This window comes from Schistocerca americana, chromosome X (assembly GCF_021461395.2).
Source record: "Schistocerca americana isolate TAMUIC-IGC-003095 chromosome X, iqSchAmer2.1, whole genome shotgun sequence".
Taxonomy (NCBI): Eukaryota; Metazoa; Arthropoda; class Insecta; order Orthoptera; family Acrididae; genus Schistocerca; species Schistocerca americana.
This window is the reverse complement of record NC_060130.1, coordinates 288,959,739-288,967,879: the sequence shown is the minus strand read 5'-3', so window position 1 is coordinate 288,967,879 and position 8,141 is coordinate 288,959,739. Positions and strand designations below refer to the sequence as shown.

The 8,141-nt window shown below is 42.7% G+C and overlaps 1 non-coding gene across 1 annotated transcript; it reads right to left on the bottom strand.

Annotated features, from left to right (window-relative positions):
• Nucleotides 1-211: 211 nt before the first annotated feature.
• Nucleotides 212-286, bottom strand: Trnas-aga. The gene has a single exon. It is a non-coding gene; the product is annotated as a tRNA-Ser (tRNA).
• Nucleotides 287-8,141: the final 7,855 nt, after the last annotated feature.

Here is an 8,141-nt window from a genome sequence, read left to right as displayed (position 1 = left end):
TAGGAGCTGAAGCGGAAATGTTCCACAACAAATTCTGCATTTTTTCAAATGAAACCGGCCGAAAAAAGAATGTGTTGAATTACTTATTGAACGCCCGTCGTATAATGAGGTTACGGCGGATAGTCCCTGTTTCGTAAGAGAACGCTGGGAAAGTCTATAATTAAGAAAGTATCTAAACTATAATTGAAACTTCCTGGCAGATTAAAACTGTGTGCCCGACCGAGACTCGAACTCGGGACCTTTGCCTTTCTCGGGCAAGTGCTCTACCAACTGAGCTACCGAAGCACGACTCACGCCCGGTACTCACAGCTTTACTTCTGCCAGTACCTCGTCTCCTACCTTCCAAACTTTACAGAAGCTCTCCTGCGAACCTTGCAGAACTAGCACTCCTGAAAGAAAGGATATTGCGGAGACATGGCTCAGCCACAGCCTGGGGGATGTTTCCAGAATGAGCACTTGCACTTGCCCGTGAAAGGCAAGGGTCCCGAGTTCGAGTCTCGGTCGGGCACACAGTTTTAATCTGCCAGGAAGTTTCATATCAGCGCACACTCCGCTGCAGAGTGAAAATCTCATTCTGTAAACTATGATTAATGTCTTTCATAAGTTGGAGTAGGCGGTAATAGATTTTGTTCCGTCGTATCACGTGAAGTAGATCAATTGTAGGCAATCTGAAATGCAGACTCGGGCACCACATTCCTTGTGAAATTCACTTTGGTGCATGCCTTAGTGGTTACCTTTGTTGGAGTAAATATTCACATTATCTTTAATACAATATCACGTATGCTCATCCATATTCAAATAAATGTATTAACATGAAGGTCTGTATGGCTGGGGATTGGTGCAGACGCGACACTCCCTGTGGCTCCTCGGTTAATCACTTAGAGGAATTTTTGCTGCCGGGATGACCGCTCACATTTATAAAGCTATCTAACCGTACCACCCCAACTGTAGCATCAATAATGCACTCGGACGTGTGTCCCAGATGCCCTTCTCTCCAATCATTTATAAATCTGTTGAAAGGGTACAAATTAGTCCAGTTCTGAGTACGTAGATTTCTTTATCTCCCAGTGTATTTCAGTAATGAATTTTTATGTATGAAACTTAAGCATATCTAATCACTGTTTCGGACTCGATTTCGTCGATGTTCGTGAAACCGTGAAGTGCGACCAGCCTCTTCCCTCACAGTGTGTGAAGTATCGTTGTCCTCTAGATGAATAATGAGTGTTAGCGAACTCAGTCGCCTGAGATTGCAGCAAATACTAGCTGCCAGGGTCTGGCTAATGTTTTGACTCTACTGGGATGACTTCTTTGAAACGAGGAACGTAAATAAGACTCTGTGTGTATGTGTATCTGTAATGAGGTTTGTTTTTATTTTTTTCCGAACGAGAAGAATCGCTACCACGATAAGTTCATCAGGACGAGTTTCAGAAATCCTGAAAATTTAATAAGCAGAAGCTTTATTTCATAAAAATTTAATTCCAAAGCGTCTCGAAACAATTATCAGAGATGAATCTAGTATTCTTCCGCATCTAGTATTCTTCTCTCTATTAAAACCACGAATAAAATACTAAGGCCTATCAGCATTTGTACCCAACCTTCGCCAATCATTAATTCAGCGGGATGAATATTTAGCAGATTGGTGTAACACTAATTTACAGTGCTATTCAACACAGGATAAATCCGAGCATACGACGGAGATGCAGAAGAGCATGTAGAACAGTACTGATTGCGAACACACTAACTGCCATTTACTTTATTCTCGTTTCTCTCTGAGCAATTTAGTTTAACAACCATTTGGTGAAAATGATGAATGATATCAAAAGGTCCCGATATGTTTAGAAGCTCTATAGTCTTGCAGGAAACACATTATAGTGTACTTTCTCCAACCGCTGGCGAAAAGCACGCAGACAAGAGAATGCAGAGTATATCTAATAAAAGGTACGGCAACGTAGCTCGAAGTGAGCACCCGTTTTCCTCTCTGGCCTGTTAAAGGGCTGGTGTTCCGAACAGAGGTCAGTGATATGACCTTTCTTCGCTCCGTCAAACGCCTGTCGTATTAAACCATTGGCCGCGAAGACTTAGCAAGTCTGTCTGCGATGGGCTTTCGGGACAACCACACTACTGATGTAGATGTCAGAACATGTATTTCCCGTTAACAGAGGCATTCCCTCTCCAGGGCTGTGGTCTGCACGTTACCAGCACGAGTAACTGCATGATTTTCGTCGCATTAGCATCGAATAACTTTACAGACACTTTGATGAATCGTTATTTTTCAAGATTAGATGAAATACAGTTCCCATAGACATGCAGATGACCGTGTCGAGAAACAAAGTTTGCGTGTTAGATGATCCGGACGTAACTGCTGTTTGAATGTTCTGATATTCTGTCACTCTTACTAAGCACATGGTTTGATTAGCGAAATTAGGTTCTTTATTAAATTTAGAGCACACAGTGGCGTACCAATATGTTATCCCTCTTTAACAGGTTGTGTTGAGTGTCTATGTATATTTTATGTGTAGATACAAGGTGCGGCGCTTAAATCCGGACATTTTAATTTGAATTTCCCGCCATATCGTAGTTTAGCCCAAGGTCGCAATTGGCTTTGTTGAAGGCCATAGGCATCTAGTAAACAGTCAGAACCTCAAGACTGCCGAGACGTTACGGACAAGTGCGGAAATAGTTCGATTCTTTGGGTATCCGAGATAAACTGTTTACGATATTGTGGCCAAATATAATTCGAGGAAAGGCGTGTCACGAACTGCGGCAGTCATCGAAAAGGCTTTGACGCTGCTTTCTGAGGACCCGGGGCAATAGCTGAGAAAATTAACGTCAGTACAGAATGTCAGCGAGCGAACAATGCGTCAGATGGCGGAGGAGAAACACATTTGAGCTATTTAGCCCAAAACTGGTTCTTGGATAACGCTGACATGTGCTGATCAAAGGAGTTCTCGTTGCCAAATAGCCCGGATTTGTACCCCCTCGACTACTATGTTTGGAGCGTAGTCGAAAAGGTTACCAATAAGACGAGGCACCATGACGTCACATCTCAAGGCATTGCTGTCGAAGCAGCATTCGCGAATCTGGACAGCACTGTTTTAATGAGTGCGTGCAATCGCTTCAGGACAAGACTGGAGGCGGTCATAGCGGCTGAAGGGGGTTATATCGGGTAACGTGGAAAGATATCACTACTTATATGTAAAAGAATTTAATTTGTATTTTGTTTTAGTAAATTTGCTTTTAAAAAAAGTTTCATTTGTCCGGACTTAAGCGCCGCACCCTGTATAAGCCAGACTGACCTGTTCCCATGCTCTACATGGTGGAGGTGCTGATACACTGCAGTTCGTACGCCTATCGATTGCTAAACCATACACCAACCTGTGATTTAACTTTTCTGTTTCAGTACACTGATTGAAATAAAGCTTTACATAGCGCTGTCAAATGTTCAAATGTGTGTGAAATCTTATGCGACTTAACTGCTAAGGTCATCAGCCCCTAAGCTTACACACTACTTAACCTAAATTATCCTAGGGACAAACACACACACCCATGCCCGAGGGAGGACTCGAACCTCCATCGGGACCAGGCGCACAGTCCATGACTGCAGACATAGCGCTGTCAACCAGCAACAGTACTTCATCATTTCAATTTGAAGTTGATAACTTTGCTGAGATACAAATATTTACTTAAAAACTTGAAATTTTCTGTATTGCATAGAAAATGTCTTCCTGGTGCGCTGGTATGACATTGTACACGCATCAAAGAAGAAATACAGGTGAACACGTCAAATATTGGTAACACAGCTTTTAACGGAAAACGTAAGAGGCATGCTATTACGAAAATTTTCGAATTTTCTTGTGTGATTTCAAGTTGTTTTCGATTAACAAATGCACAGTTTTAATGCTATCACAATGTAATGTAAGTCAGAAATTAATCTTGAATTTGTAAATGACTACGTGTGTATGAGCGTGTAACTGATGTGCATTCACGCAGTGGATCACGTACGCTGTATGGAGGGCATAACGTAAAACAGCCAGTATGTGTATTGAGAAAGTAATATCTCTACTTCAGTCATTCAGACTCGTGAAGAAATTGTTACTAATTTTTAGAGAATATATTTTGACAAAATGCGTATTTTCCTTAAAGGCTAATTAATGACTGGTCAAGTAGGTGGAGTATATTGTTATACGAGTTCTGGAGCCGGTAGAGCGATTGCGCGGAATACTGGGGCTTTGGATCCAGTCTGGTACAGTAAGGAAGTACTTTACAGCACGAACATTAATTTCCGATCAGGGTGACTTTTTTACTTAGTTATGTTAGCTAAAGCGAAAACTGCATTTCTTGCTAAACGTCCCAACTTCGCATTGCATTTTACGCGTACTTCACTTAGAAAAACTTATTCGTTACGGATTAAGGAAGTTTTTAATTTTGGCGATCGTAATTAATCATTAAATACTGCGTGAACATCTGTTTGTTAATAAACTGACACTGTTATGAATTCTGATGGGCAGGCCGTTAGTAAGATAAGGATACTAAATTTCAGTATGAAGATGGTATCTGTTCTTTCGAACATGTCCGAAGGAACAGATACCATCTTCATATAAGCTAACCGGCCATTGACCTCTTTCTGTGCTGGATGCACACGCATTGCTCGTACTCTTACGGGACTCGGTAAGATTGTCTGCCGCGAGTAATGAGTGTAATGGGCAGGGGCAGTACGATTGTAGCCTGTGGACATTAACTTGGGAATATGGGTCTCAAGGGGAGCGTGCAATGGATAAATCCCTGCAGTCGCACTATCCTATGTGTCTTCGGTGACTCAGATGGATAGAGCGTCCGCCATGTAAGCAGGAGATCCCAGCATCGAGTCCCAGTCAGGGCACACATTTTCAACTGTCCCCGTTGATGTACTCGTATATCAACGCCTGTCGACAGCTTAGGGTCTTGATTTCATTATCATTTCACTAAATTTCAGGGTGTTTCGTATGAATTAAATGTATAGCGTAGCAGTAAATGAACATTAACTTCTGTACCAACAACTGTGCGTTGAAAATGTGCACATCACCTTTTGTGCAGAGTTAATGGCAGCTTTTCTGTGAATTTTCTATGTAAAAATGTAGCACAGTTATTTTTCAAAGAAATTACTTCATACAGCGAGTGAACCTAGACCAGATGAGTGGAACAAGCTTTCAACAATTAACAAGCTTTCAACAATTAACAACCAACAAAATGCATTCTACGGACATGCCCTGTGCAGTCGGACGTCAGCAGGTTTTCTTGACCGAGTTACACTGTTTTTCAAAGCTTATTTGTGAAGATTACTAAGGTAAGTAAGCAATGAGCTGGAAGGCACCGTCTTGCTACAACAAAAAACACAATCACCGTTTCTTCATTTAGAACGTTTATAAAAGTATACCAGCTACCAGCCACATTTGCTTTTTGGTATATTTTATTGATTAACAAGCTTTTACCCACGGCTTCCCTGCGCATGCGTTTGACACATATAGACCCTACTGAAGACACTTCCTCCTCCTCCTCCCTTCGTTTGTGTCAGTCTCTTCCTCCCTCTAGTCTTTTCTCCACAGCTTTGCTTGCATACAAGTTCAACACATATATTGCACATATCTACTCCTCCTCCCCCCCTTTTTTGTGTCCATTTCTCCCGCCTTCATCTCTCTGTCCACCTCATTCTCCCATTTCTTTCTGTCCCTCTCCTCCTGCCCATTCTGTTCCTCCATTTCCTCCTCAGCCCACTACTGGGCCATCTCCTCTGGAGCCTCTCTTCGACCCCGTCTTCGCCCTCTTCCCTCTGCCCATATCCTCCTCCACATCTTTCTGTCCATCCTCTTCGTCCCCATCTCTCTGTCAACCACCTCCTCCACCCTTTGTGGCTACCAATCTCCTCTTCCCCCTTTCTCTGTTCAAAAATGGCTCTGAGAACTATGAGACTTAACTTCTGAGGTCATCAGTCCCCTAGTACTTAGAACTACTTAAACCTAATTAACCTAAGGACATCACTCATATCCATGCCCGAGGCAGGATTCGAACCTGTGACCGTAGCAGTTGCGCGGTTCCAGACTGTAGCGCCTAGAACCACTCGGCCATCCCGGCCGGCCCTTTCTCTGTCAAATTCCCCCTAACCCCGTCTCTCCCTATGCATTCCCTCCTCTATTTATCTAAACTTTACCTCACCATGCCCATCCACACATGTAGCCCCAACAAAACATGTCAATAAAGCAGGTCTATACTGCCCCAACTTACCTGTCATACAGGGCAGCCCACATGACAAGGGCTTGAAAACAATTGTTTTGCCCCTGACCTATAGGGTGCCATCCAAAACAGTTAGATAAGGCAAGCTGACAATACTACTCCAACACAACACACCTGTCATGCAGGGCAGCATACATATCTGGGGCTGGAAAAAAAGATTATTTCCCCTGACATGTAGGCTGCCCTGCAAAGCAGGTCAATAAGGCAGACTGATACAGTTCCCAAAGAACACACCTGTCACATAGAGCAGCTTATACATCAGGAGCTGTAAAAAGACATTTTTGCTTGTATCTCTACCGCTATTGGAGCTAAGAGGATACAAACCCACAATGTTGATAGTTGTGAGGATTCGAGTTTCTGTGCCAAACTTTGTTGAAATCGATTCAGGGGTTTGGGAGAAGATTCCAGACATTCACACATACACTCTGCTTCATATAAAGAGAGAGAAGAGAATTGCTGAGTATCTGGCATTGCCCAGGTATATATTTACTCCAATCTTCTATTAGTCTATCTCTGCCCTCCCCCTCTGTCTGTCCATCTTCTCCTACTGCCCTCTCTATCTATCTCCTGCTCATCCTCTCTCTGTCTGTCTCCTCCTCCACCTCTCTCTATCCATCTCTGTCCATCTCTGTCCATCTCCTCTGCTTTCCTTTCTCTGCCCATCTGTTTCTTACGCTACAGTCCAACTCCTCCTCTCCTCTATCTTCTTGTCACCCCCAAGCCCATCTCCTAATTACTCCTCTCTGTCTCTCTCTCTATCTATCTCCCTCCCCATTCATTTCCTCCTCCCCTCCATCTGTCTATGTCGTCCCTCATGTGAGTTAACGAGCATTTCGCTCTCATTTAAGTATATGGCCGAAAGAGACAGCCTTCAGGAACTGTGAAACGAACCCTGTCGTCCAGAACCGTTTGCCACAAGCAGCGCAGGTGCACCACGAGATGGGGAAACTCACAGGCGTCTATTGTCTATTGAGGCCCAAGCGCTGTAGTGTGTGAGAGAGACAGACGAGAACCAGTGTCATAGGGAACCTAGCACAAGGCGTTTGTGGCCAGGGAGACGTAGCAGAGTTAAATATGACGGACCTGAGATCGGCCATAAAGGGAAACATTTATGGAAACTATTTAATTCTGTAGTAATGCAGGGAAACAAGCCACAGTAATTTTAATCTACCATCCTTCATAAATTATCATGGTGATCCCAATAAAGCTTGAAAATTGATTTTAGGATTCACTGTTGAAGTGAAATTCACAAGTTTTGTAACAAAGACCTGAGTGCTAAAATCTGAACGCTTTAGTCGATTTTGACGACAGACATTTCATATAGAAGCGCATCATTAAACTGACGAATGTTGTAAATATCAACTCTGTAACTTCATTCGTTTAAAAGACACAGTAAATTTAAATTATCAGTATTTTCAGTGAAGAATCAGACCATCATTTCCTCCACGCAAAACACATTGAACGATGACAGCATGACACCTTACTGAACCGTTACGTAATAGAATATTTGTTGTGAAGTTTAGTGCATAATAGTTACTTTTGTTCTTTATTTATTTATCAGAAAGCACAATGGTGCAAGGCTACCTAGCTGTGACATTAAAAGTTAAGAAGGAAATTGTATTGGTTTTATGTAAAAGAATTTTACGTTTATTATGTAATGGGTATTATTGTTACTTTATTTAGAACGTGAAAGTGGTCAAGCTCTGATTATTGGAATATGTTTAAATCTAAAACAATGTAGAATAAGCTGTAGCCAATCAGATGGACGGCTTCAGAGAAGGAAACTGCCCTATTCAATGAGCGAGGATATTCGGCGCGCGCGAAACGCGGACGGGTACTGGCAGAGGGGACAGTGCTGGTGCAGACACGAGCGG